At 41.0% G+C, this 13163-nt stretch overlaps 1 protein-coding gene and 1 pseudogene across 1 annotated transcript in view; one reads left to right on the top strand and one right to left on the bottom strand.

Annotated features, from left to right (window-relative positions):
* Nucleotides 1-13163, bottom strand: part of LOC135218530 (zinc finger C4H2 domain-containing protein-like) — a 134136-nt gene that overhangs the window by 51286 nt on the left and 69687 nt on the right. The window lies entirely within an intron of this gene.
* LOC135217880 (uncharacterized) overlaps nt 12917-13163 on the top strand; it is a 2477-nt pseudogene continuing 2230 nt past the window's right edge.

Here is a 13163-nt window from a genome sequence, read left to right as displayed (position 1 = left end):
CATTATCATATATAATACTTCATGTAAAGGATAATTTAAAATGGTGCAAAAATTATGTCAAAGTGACGAAATAATTTTTGAGATGTGTCACTGATACTTTTTAGTGCGATAAGAAAGAAATTCGCGCTTGCGCACCTGCGTAGCGATTGTAAACAAAACAACGCCATGATCCGTGAACTCCCAGCATCCCCCAAGGCGCGTGATTCAAAAGTTTTCGGCTGGTAGGCCTATAAGTATTTTTCCGCGAATTTTAAAAAAAACTTTTTTGAGTCGACGTATGATACGTCCATTCGGCATACGGGAGACATTTTGACTACGTTTAATACGTCCATTCGGCGTAATAGGATTAAGAAAACAAAAATAATTTATAAAAAAAATAAAATTCTATTTATTTATACATTGTCGACAGGCTGTCAGAGCGCGAATGATGCCCCGTGGTCTGTCCGGCCCCTTTTATCCTCCCCAGAATGCGCGGCAACCTTCCATCCAATCGACCTAGGGAGACGGCTGTAACACGCTGCACGCCCCGCAACATGTGCGCGCCATTTATTAATTGTGTATGAAGGCGCTGTAAGGGCACCGCTCGGCGCCGTAACACTCCCACATGGGAGGTACGAACCACGGTGTGGCGCGGCACCATGCAAGTTCTTACCTTTTTTGTTGAGGCGCATTGCCACACCGCTTACGGTTTTGTGCAACTTCATCACGCCGCCAGACGCCACACAGAAATTTGAAAAGTTTTAAAATCCTGGCGGCACCGTGTGACTTTTAACGGTCCGCACCAGCCTCTGCCAGCGATGTGGCATGCATTTTTGTGCGGTCCCACGCCGTAACAGCCCGCAAAACAAAAGTGCATAGGTGTAAACCTACTCTAATGGTCCGCGCCAGCCTCTGCCAGCAATGTGTCGCGCTTTCGTGTGGTTTCTTGCGGTCCCACGCTGTAACAGCCTGTAGCACCAAAGTGCATAGGTGTAAACCTACCCATACAAACCAAAATTCTAGTCGAAATGCCCAATGAACTTGTAAATATCAAATTTTATTCAGATTTTATTACAAGACGTATAACTTCCCCCAATGTTTATCTCATATGCTGCGGTTGGAATCGAGGAAATTCAGCTTAAAAAAAAAAAATGCACGCACAAAATGCTTTTATTTGACCGTTGTTAGGTAATGACTCAGTTTTTAAAATACCAATTCTTCATTTTCCTATACAGTTGGAATGACAATTTGCAATTCACGAAAAACCATAGAGAAGTTTGAAAAAGTATTTACGTAATTATGCCAAGGCTATATGGATACAAATTGTGTGATTTCATGATTGCGATAAAATAAGATTCTTAGGCAGCTGTCTGTCAATTTACAGTATTTTGCCAAATGGCATCTGAGAATTTAAAGAAGGTACTCTTGGCTTCTGGCAATTTTCTGGGTAATTGCGAGTCCAAAGGATTAATTTTGATATTCCAAATATAGAAATTACTTACGCAGATGAATCAAAGTAAAAATTGGACCAGCTCAGATATTTATCAGGAAGTTACAAACATATTCACCAGTCATGCACATTACACACAGATATTGATATTTAAGGGCACAAACAGGTATAATGTATGTTTCTCTTAGAATAAAGATATATTGAATGCATTGAATTTGCTCTAATAATACCTAACAGACTAGAAAATCTGATTATTTTATGGAAAATGCCTGAATGAATTCGCTTTCAGATTCAGAAATTAACCAGTAAAATTAGTTGAACGAAAGTACCATGCAAATAACTTTATGGATCATAATGCACATTTACAGATATATCCATAACATCACGCGGCAAAGAATACATTTTACTAAACGCTTACGATACAAAAGAAATAACAGAAGCAATGTAAAACTTACCGTCCTCTTTGGTAAACATGACAATTCTTTCATCTACTTCACAGCATTTCAATATCCCCGGGTTACGACGGGGGTTCCGTTCTTGAGACGCGTCGTGAGCTGAAAATCGTCGTAAGCCAGAGCGTCAAAAATCCTTAGAAAACCTTACTTTTAATGCTTTGGGTGCATTGAAAACTATGTAAACTGCATTCTTATGGCATTTTTCATCATATATTGATTATTTTGCATTTTTGGTGTCATATTTCATCTGCCAGATGAGCGTTGTAGGCGTCGTAACCCTGGAACATGTGTCGTAGCCCTGGAAATGATGTCTGATGAGTATAATTGAAAAGCGTCGTAACCTCGGAACGTCGTAAGCCGAGACCGTCGTAACCCGGGGACTACCTGTAATTCCGTCTTATTTTTGTGTCCCCTGTTTACCCGTTTAACACTTGTGCTTTTCCTGTTGAGAAGACACGTGCATAATGATAAACAATGGATGCTTTTTATCGATAAAACTAATGCACAGGAGGATAATCGGTGTCTCTTCAGTCTTCACGGCTAATCTGACACTGTGACTCGGTTAACATTACTTGTCAAGTCGCTAGCTGTGACAGTGTTTCCCTGACAAACATAATTTTTATTCCTTGCCAAACAATTTTTCCCAGGTTTTGTCAGAAGCATTTATTGTTGAATAATTGCTACATGAATTTTGCCTCTTAGCAATTAGAGTATAATTGATCATGATCTCTAATTTGCGATAACAATAAAAAAGATTCGATATCTTCCCCCATTGCAGTGAACCTTGAACTAACCTGTTCGAGGTTAGCTTTTGGTTTGCTACAAAAATAACATTAGCTGTATGTTGCAGGAACGTTAGTCGACAAACTATCAATTTCAAGATGTTAGGACAAAGTTGTTTCAACATTATGTGATAACACTTTACAAATTGTCATTGATAGTATCGATGTGACCCATTAAATACGCTCTACAGAATTTGATATAATTCCTGAGAAGGTTCTAATGTTACTTGTTTTTTATAATAGCCTTTACATGATACCTACGTTGCTGCAACGTTAAACTGACACTGCCTGACAACCTTCTTCCAAGAAGTGGATTTAGTGCTATTTGACATGCGTGATAAGGTCCAATTTACCATTAAGCATCATCTTCTGTAAAATCGCCCCTGACATTACTCTTATAGACTGATGTCAATCATAAAAAGTTTATTATTAAATCGGAGATTCAAATTTCCCTCGATAATAGTTCGATGTTTGGCCACAACGAGTAGCTGGTACACCGTGTTTATGGCGGGAATTACAACGAGTAGCTGTAGCTGGCACACTGTGTTTATAGCATGAATTTTGTTGTTGTTTACAGGTAAATATGTTTTATTTAGCGCATATTACATGCATTAAGGCCTTTATAAACGAAAAAACAACAACAACAGAAGCCGTGGATTGGAGAACAGCTGCAGCCAGCGACATAAAGAGTATATGCTGTTCTGGTAGGTCACAAAATAATGTACCTATTCCTACTGGTCATTTGGGTAAATCTTTACCGTGTAGTTTAGGTCTGTATCGATTTCGATGTATATTGTTTGATTTTCCAGTGTTTTTCAATTTGGTTTATTGTTAATATGCTTTGAAAGTCTTTGGAAATTCGTTATTTCTTTTTCACCAAAAATAAGAAAGAACAAAGATGTAAATAGGCTGGTTCTGTCCACAAATGAAGTCATCAGACAGTCAGTCAGTCAGTGTCTCCATTCCATAGACTACACCTACTAGCATAACACTCACTGGGGGTCTTGTGTGAAAAATATTTTTACCCATAAACGTACGGGTACGGGGATATGGAATATGGGGGCTGCAGCCCCCATCTAGGACTAGGCTAAGTCAATAGCCTAGTTTAGCTAAATCCACTAAACCTAACCACCTACCTGGGGGCTTCACCTGCTTTTCTTACCTTGTTAGCCTAATCGGATACATGTTCATTGCTGATGGTTTGCGATACTGACATCCCAGCAGTTTTTTTCATTTTTTTATGTAAAAAAAAAAAAAAATAACCATAAATTTCTTAACCTAACGTATATGAAATAGTAAGTTAAAAGCTTTTTTATATTATTAAGCTAGATTGAGGCTAGGTTAAGAAATGTTGGGTTAGTTTGTGTGCTTACATAAAGAAAAAAAAATGCTGAGGTCATCTTTACTTAAGAAAAATTTCATGCCTTATAATGTCAAGGTATATTAATTTTTTCCTCAGTTATTTAATATTTTAGCCTTTACAGACGTTGTGTAATGCGAATAAGTTTCATGTTTTGTCGTGTTTTATCCAAAAAAATATATATACCTATACTGAATAAGGTAAGAGGTGGGTGTGTTTTACTGAAAAAGTTATTTTCTTATTTTCAATGAAAGAGGATTAAAAATGAATTTCTGTCGTGAATGTTACCAGAATGTATAAGAAATAGTCAGTAAGTGAGGAGATGCTTCGAATTATAAAATATTGTTATAAAATATTGATTAAAGTTGTCACTCACTGCCAAAAAACCAATATTTTGTTATTGTTGCCTCAATCATAGGCCTAGGCTTATTGCAGACTAGCCTATAATGCTTAACCTAACCTGTCACACTGCATATGATTGAAAGAAAGGAGGCTTCAGACCAGGAGAAAGGTGTTGGCAAAAGAGAAATTAGACCACCTTCTAGACTTGCTGAGGTCATTGATGAAGAAGTGGTCAACCAGAGGAGACAACAAGCATTGCAAAGAGAAAGCATCCCATCCTCACTTCATATGATGACTCTTCGGAGGATGACAGATCACATCCAAAACCTCACTTGCCCCATTATTCAGGTATGTGTTAAATAGTGTATTTTCACTAGAATACAGCTTAGCTATGAAAATCACATAGACACATATTATCTTGGACATTACCTGCTTTGATTAATATTCTACCTGGGTTTAGAATTTTACATTTGTTTACTTGATTGAACTATCTTAGCCAAATTTGTAAATATGTCTGAAATTGTATATGTTAATACGTATTCTTGTTATTATTATTATTATTATTATTGTCGTTGTTAAAAAGAATGGCAGAATTAAGCGAGTTGATTTTATATAGTTTTTTCTATTTTCCTTACAATTCGCTTCTCAGGGTCAGCGATGTTTCTGAGTAACTGGCTAATATTCATATTGGGAATTTTCAAAAAATTATAAATGCTGAAGGTAATCTTTTACTAGAACAGGATATCAGGTCTAGGTCAAGCAGGGGTCGTCGTCAGTGCCGGTATTATTTCGTAGGCGTAGTTCAGTTCGGGGCTGGGGTCGTCTTTGGTTTAAGGGCTGGTATTGGTGCTGGTATAGCTGGTATCACGTGACGTTTTGACCTTCTCGCAGGTCATCTTCGGACGAGTCGGTTGAAGAGACTGTAGCAAGAAAGTCTGCGGGCCAGTATTTATAGCGGCTCGGAGCTAGAGTTGCATTCTCATTGGTCGGGCCAGTCTTGGGCGAAGTTGTGGATCTCGCCTCGAAAGTCTCGGGGATTCTCTCGTGCGAGCGCTACAGTAGTGTGCCTGGGGATAAACGACAGGAATTCCGTCCGTAGCAGGAATCCTAACATCCTGTTGGGGCCCCTGATTTTATCTGGCTTTGTTGGGGGGTCGTTCACTGCTCTCCAGGGCGGCGGTGGGAAGGAGAAACGTTTCTTGGGTAATGTTTAAATTTGGTTTCTCCTTACCTATATGGAGGGCTTCTAGGAGGCGCAGACGTCAGGGATCCGTTTTCTGGTCTATTATTTCGATATTAGGAATATCAATTCTCTTTATCCATTCATTATGAGCAGTCCTGGCGTGGTTGAATATGGCTCCTTCTTGGGCGTGGCAGGAGACTCAATTGGAGAAACGCATGGAGGTCATACCGACATATTTGCCGAGGCATCCTTGGACGGGGCATGTGTAACGGTAGACCACACTTGTCATCTTCAAGGGATCCTGCAGGGGTGCCGAAGGGTTATTATTATTATTATTATTATTATTATTATTATTATTATTATTATAGAGGTTAGTGTATTGGAGCAAATAACCTTGATATATGGCATGGTTATGCATTTTTTTTTTTTTTTATAGTAAAAGTGTATTGCTCTATATTTGTAACTTCTACTCTTTGCCCAATCCTCTCATCTTATCATCCCTATGAATTTCCTCTCCTCCACAGTTGGTCTCTGTTGGTCCTACTACAAGTACTACACGTTCAAGAGAGATTGCAGAAGGTATATGCTTGTGTGTTGTCATGGGCTACAGTTAGTGCTGTTTGTTGAGAGTCAACAATGGTTAGAAATATATATACATGTATACCTATGAATATAAGTGTGTAAAAAAAAAAAAGGTAATGGTAATTGCTATGATAGTAAGTAATATTACAAATTCACCTTCAAGAGGATCTACCCAGACAATTGGGTCTTCAGTCACTGACAGCTTGTCACAAGTCACACAAGCCCACAGGCACCAACAGGATGTCTTCAAGAAGACTTGTCCTCATGAGGAATCAGCACTTGCAGGACAATCCCTTTCCTTTAAAAGATTATTATTATTATTATTATTTTATTTATCTTTTTGATTAAGCAAAAAGTATAGGAGGCTTTTTTTTTTCCCTGTAGGAGTCCACTGCTGAACAAAGGCTCCCCAACCTGTTTCATGAGATGCAGGACTGTGCCAGTTTTTGCCTTGTTTTGCCTGCAAACTTTTCTATCTCATCTCTCAACGTCTTGTCGCCTTTTCCAACTCATGTTGTTGCCGTGTCCTATCCCCTAGTTGGGAGCTCCTTGGTACAGCAGGTCGTTAGAGATAAGAATAAAATATCTACTTTTTCTAATTTGATGGTCCTCTTATAATTCTAGGTTTATTATGCATTTCAGGGCTTGAAAGTAAAATTGACTAGGTAAAATCTGAGATTGAAGAGGTTGAGAGGGTGTCATCCCAGTTAAAAGATGAAATCTTGGAAGCAGTTAGAGATAGAAATTTTGATGACGACCCTAGAGAAAATCTAAACCAGCTTCTCCCCACCATTCTGACTTCTGAAGAGGAAGTTGAACAGTTTGAAAAAAACACTCGGAAAAGCCTTATAGAAAGTCAATGGTAAGCATACATATATTTTTTATATGGGTGCCCATTTACTTATTCGTTGCAGATTATTTTGTAGGGTTTAAGACAAAACTAAAACAGGTTGCCAATAGAATTTACACCATTCAGAATTAAATTGAAGTCAGCATTATAGAGCCTTTAACAACAATGACTAAAGTTTTTCCTTTTGGAAAACTAATAATTAGTTTCCGTTAAATACTGCATGGGATATCGTTTCATGAGTTTTACCAAATACTCTGGAATGTACCTTCATTTTACCTTGCCATAGATTTATCTGAACCCTCCCCTCATTATATTCCAAATCGTGGATCTGTTTTTTGTAGCCTACCCTAATCATTGTTTCATTTATCTTGTCAGGTTACTGAGCTGGCTTCAGTGTATGCAAATAAAGATGAGAAAACAGTGATCCTCTGATGGGTTATGTGATACCTCATAACAAAAGAAATTGATGGAGGAGTATTCGTTGAAGGGATCAAGAAGAAAGAAAAAAGAAGTCTCTTTGATACTAGACTACATGAATTAATTCGTGGTAAGTATTTATTATTTTATTATTCATTTATTATTAATTGCATTCAAGTTTCAAATAATGTACATAGTACGTGCATACTTTTAGGGGGGCATTTTTTAAGATTTAAATATATTTTAGACTATTTGTCTATCACTGATTGCTACCATCCCTCTTCTTGCACATTGCACAAGGCCACTTTCAATAATTACAATGGTCCCTCGCCCACAACATTGATCATAACCAAATAGTTTCATCTACATTGTTCACTCATAAACCTTTGGATTCGTATATTCTTCCACAATTAATACCAAGTCATCTGTATAATGTAACTCCCCAGGCAACCCGGATCTCTTAAAGTCCTTAAATTGATATCACCTCCATAATCATGACAAACAGGTTACAAGTACTAATATACTAATTTCAGTAATAATATTAATTTGTTACACAATTAATTTAGACATTAAGCTTATGATCATGAATTTAATGTACTATTCCACATTGGGAGAGGCAGAAGGGTAGAAAACTATAGTTTAACGCTGCATCCTAGTCCTAAGCCCAGGACTCCCTTTTCTTTATTGAGATGTGTGATTGTTGCATCGGGACATAAGTGTCAGAGTTGTGTGATTGTTGTGGTATGGATGTTGGTGTGTGTCTGGGTTGAATGATTGTATTTCCTAATATTGGCTTTATATATTTTCGTATTGTTTTCTTTATACCTTTCCTTTTTCATTATTTATTAATTGTATTTTTGTATTTTGTTTGGTTTTGCTATTCTCACTATTGTTCTCTTCACGTATTTCATATATAATTTTTTTTCTTCAGGTGTTGCCTTAAGATTTCTGCCCAAACAAGATAAGGAAGCTGACATCGTGATAGATGACATTATTGCTTCCGTCCTCAAATTTGCACCACATGGGGAAGGAGGGGAGAAGTTTAAGCCAAGATCAAAACCAAAGGAGATCGAGGCCTCTCCATCCGCCTCTTTTCTGACACCTAAAATGCTACATAACCCCATAAACTTTTTTACATGCTTGTGACTTGTGCTCCCTCTTCATGAATTCTTGTGTAAATTGAATATATCTTTACTACTATATACTGCATTTTATAAGTTAAGTCATTTTCTTTAATTGGTTACAGTACAGTATAGTGTCCCTTTATATAAATTTATTAGTCCAACGCCTGTGGAATAGTTAACTGAGATATTGAAAAATTATGTATTACCTGTAGGTACATGAAAAAGACGCATTTCACATGTACCAGTATTATTATTATTATGTTCAAACATTATTTCACATGTTGCACGCCATTAGAGTATCCCATGTTAAGTCCAGTAATATGATATGGCAACATTTAAGTATTGGCAACATTGTAATTATTGCCCTCGTGAGGCAGTCTCGTCTCGTCTGTTTATTTGTTAAGCTGGCTGCTGTTTGTCCCCTGGATCTTGTATATATTTCTACAATAGACATTTAGAACCTACATTTAAGTTGTGTCCTTGCCCCTCCACTTAAGGTTAAGGAGTTTACCAACACATACATGGCGCAGTGAACTTTGGAAGTGTCGTATTGTTTGAAGTTTATCAAGACTTGGACATCGGGAACCGGATAGTTGTCGCCATATTGGATGAACGTTCAGTTCAAAAGTGCTTTCGTGTCCCGCCAGCTGATTTTATTCTGTCATGTGCAGTGTAGTGCCTCAAGTACTCAGTGAAGTGTTGTGCAGTGCATTGTGCTTTTATAGTGCCTTTTTTGTGTGCTCTAGTGATTTTATTGAGTAAGCATTTATTCTGTTGTGGCTTTGCCGGAGCACCGACTGTCACACCCGCACTCATGCCATGTCACGGGATGACTGAGTCGACTTGGCAACGTCGCCTTGGATGTGAGCTGCCGTAGGCTGACACTATCGCTCAATAGTCCCCTCGTTGGCTGACGTATTTCTCGCACATACGCACACACTCACGCTTCAACAAATTTTATTTATTATTCTTGTATCAGACGTTTTGGGATAATTTTAATAATTTTGTTGGAACTTTATTCTTGCGCACTGCACATTGACAATAATGACGGACTCGAAAGGTACGCCTGCAGACCATTTAGAAGAGCCCACAGAACAGTGGCAATTCAGTAATGTGGGCACCCACACTCTGAGTGTTGGGGGAGTGTTGGAGCATCCAGTCTCTCCCTCCCCACCACTCTAAAGCCCCCACCACCAGCCCCCATCTACCTCTCAAGCTACTGGGACAGATTTCCTCGCTTTGATTAAGTTTTTAGAGGAATCTCGCTTGTATGAGGATGAGAGAAGAAGAAAGGAAGATAAACAAGAAGACAGGACAGACAACGTGAAGAAGAAAGAAGAAGGGAACAAGAAGCAATTCGCCTTAGAGAAGATGATCTTAGAAGAGAAGAGGAGAATGCAAGGTTTACTGCCCTCATTCAAACTCTTGCACCAATCATCCATTCTCATTCAGGTACCCTTACACCTGGCACAGAGGTGGTTTCGAACTCCAGTCAACCCTCTCTTCCACCACCACAGAAAGCAACCGCGCAAACGCCACACCCACTGAAGGCAGATGCAACATTCCAGATGTTCAGGGAATGGAGACGTCGGTGGGATGACTATGCTGTCATGGTGGATCTTTCTAAGCTTCCACGGGAAAAGCAAATGATCCAGATGAGGATGTGTTTAACCCTGGAAACGCAGCGTGTTTTAGAACACACACTTCAAATATCTCCCTCTACAGATAAGCCTGTAGATGAAGTCCTGGACGCCTTACAGTCACATATAAAGGGTTTAAGGAATGAAGTACTTCGCCGAAGAGAGTTACTTAGCTGCAAGCAATCGGAAGGAGAATCTTTCGCTGATTTCTATGTGAAACTTCGACGCCTTGCGGAAGAAGTTGATTTATGCCCAGGTACCGCCGTCGCATGTGAAGAGACCCAGCTGAAAATGATTATCTTGATGGGCATTCGAGACGCGGACTTGGTTCAGAAGTTGATCGCCTTGGATGCCAATTCTTCTTTGCAAGATTTCATCACCACCTGTCGGTCGTATGAGGCGGCTAAAACTGCAACTTCTGCCATACGTGCCCTACCCAATCAGCTGTGTGCTGTTTTGGCCTACAAGAGAGGCAAGAAGTCAAGCGTAAAGCATCCACCTTCGTCGAAACCCTCGAACTCAGCAACTTGGTGCCAGTACTGTGCTCGTCAGCATGATCAAGACAAATGCCCTGCGCCAACAGTACTTGTAAAAAGCTGCGACCGCGTTGGCCATTGGTCCAGGACCATGAAGTGTCCTGCCAGCAAGGTCCAGTGCCGTCTGTGTCACCGCATTGGACACTTCGATAAGTGTTGTGGGGAGAATAAGAAGAATCTTCGTCAGGACAGATCTTCAAGCAACAGTGTGCCTCTTCAGTCAACAACAAATCACAAGATTCAAGGACCAGCTGTCGTCGCACCATTTCCAAGACGCCCAAACCAATCTGTGTCCTCTTGTCGTTTGGCGATGTTAAGTCTCGCATTAAAATGTTACCAGACACAGGTGCCGATGTCACTGTTATTGGAAAGCAGCACCTTGACACATTGGGTATCTCCAGGAGCTGTTTGCAGACGCCTCCGCAAAGTGCGACGTTCACCGCGGATGGATCTCCAATGTCACCTGCTCTGGGTATATTACAAGCTACCCTTACACTAGGCAAGCGATCCTGTCTCGCCAGGATTCAAGTGCATGAAAATGTGGAATTCCCACTTTTATCCTATGGTCATTGTGAGGAACTGGCCATAATATCTCCTGATTTCCCTAAACCTATTTTAGAAGTCAAACACGTTACTAGAGTCAAGGAGCTACCCATCTCAGCGACCACATCACCTTCAGCAGCAAAGGAATACTTTCTTCAAGAGTTTCAAGATGTGTTGGTCTCGAAAGAAGAGTTGAAGACAGCTCCTCTCAAGCCTATGGCTGGTTCCTCCATGAGAATCCACCTTAAGGATGGTGCAGTGCCTTTTGCCATCCACACCCCAAGACAGATTCCATTCGCTTTTAAAGGACAAGTCAAAGAAGAGCTTGACTCCATGGTGGCCCAAGGGATAATCAAACCTGCTGGTGATGACCCGTCAGTTTGGTGCCACCCTCTCGTCGTCATTCCCAAGAATGGGACAGGAGTACGAATTACTGTCGATCTGACCAAGTTGAATAGCCAGGTTTCTCGTCCAGCCCATCCTTCACCCACACCCTACACCGCTATTCGCAGTGTAGGCCCGAAGGCTCGTTATTTCACCATAGCTGATGCTCTCTATGGTTACTGGCAGATGGAACTGGCAGAAGAAGATCAGCATTTAACCACCTTTATTACGCCATATGGTCGGTTCATACATTGCAGAGGACCGATGGGCTTCGCAGCTACTGGAGACGCCTTCTGCCTGCGAGGTGATATGGCCCTTCAAGGTGTCCAAAACTGTGTTAAGGTCATAGACGACCTTCTCCTCCACGACGAAGACTACGCTACACACCTTCATCGTATCCACGAAGTGCTCACCCGGTGCCGCAAGTTTGGGATCACACTCAACAAGGTTAAATTTGTGGTCACTGCACCTTCCGTGAATTTCTGTGGGTACAATCTCTCAGGAGACGGCATCTCAGCTGATAAGCAGAAAGTCAGTGCCATCAAGGATTTCCCAACCCCTGCTAACCCGACAGACCTCAGATCGTTTATGGGATTGGTCAACCAGTTAGCGGAGTTCACGCCTGACATCTCCATTGCAGCCCAACCTTTACGTCCCCTGATGAGTCCCAAGAGAACATTTGTTTGGACCCCCAACCATGATGAAGCATTTGAACGTGTCAAGTTAGCTCTCACCAGTCCACCAGTTCTCGCCCTCTTTGACCCAGACCTACCTGTTGTTCTTCAGACGGACGCCTCACGCCTCCACGGCATTGGATATGCCCTCCTGCAGGACCATGGTAATGGACACCTGCGTCTAGTTCAGTGTAGTTCTCAGTTTCTCGCTGACGCAGAGACACGATATGCACCATCGAGCTTGAGATGCTAGCCGTTGTCTGGGCAATGTCGAAATGTAGGCTATATTTAGCAGGCCTACAGAATTTTACTCTGATGACGGATCACCGGCCCCTCATACCTATTCTGAACAGTTATACGCTGGATGCCATCGAGAACTCTCGTCTCCAGCGCCTCAAGGAGAAAATCTCGCCCTACATCTTTACAGCTGTGTGGCGTGCGGGTAAGTTGCTGTGCATCCCAGATGCATTGTCTCGCGCCCCAAGTCAGCCCAACCCCACAACAGGAGGACGAGATCTCGGGTGCTTCTTCCGGTGCTCATCTTCGAACTGTCATGGCTGTGAACGCCGTTACGCTTTCAGACGAGTCTCCAGCTCAGGATCCCGACAGGATACTTCAGGATCTTCGTGAAGCAGCGAAAGCAGATCCCGCGTATACTCATCTACTCGATTGTGTCACATCAGGATTTCCTCGCAACAGATATGACCTTCACAATTCCTTACTTCCTTATTGGAAACTACGTGAAGATCTCTACGCCGATGGTGACCTTGTCCTGTATGGAGCAAGGGTTGTAGTTCCTGCTGCTCTCCGTTGTCGCACCTTGTCCCACTTGCATGACAGCCACAGAGGTGTGGAAGCAACC

The sequence above is a fragment of the Macrobrachium nipponense genome, chromosome 9 (genome assembly GCF_015104395.2).
Source record: "Macrobrachium nipponense isolate FS-2020 chromosome 9, ASM1510439v2, whole genome shotgun sequence".
In the NCBI taxonomy this organism is placed as follows: Eukaryota; Metazoa; Arthropoda; class Malacostraca; order Decapoda; family Palaemonidae; genus Macrobrachium; species Macrobrachium nipponense.
Note: the sequence above shows the minus strand (reverse complement) of the source record. Positions and strands in the feature narration are given on the sequence as shown.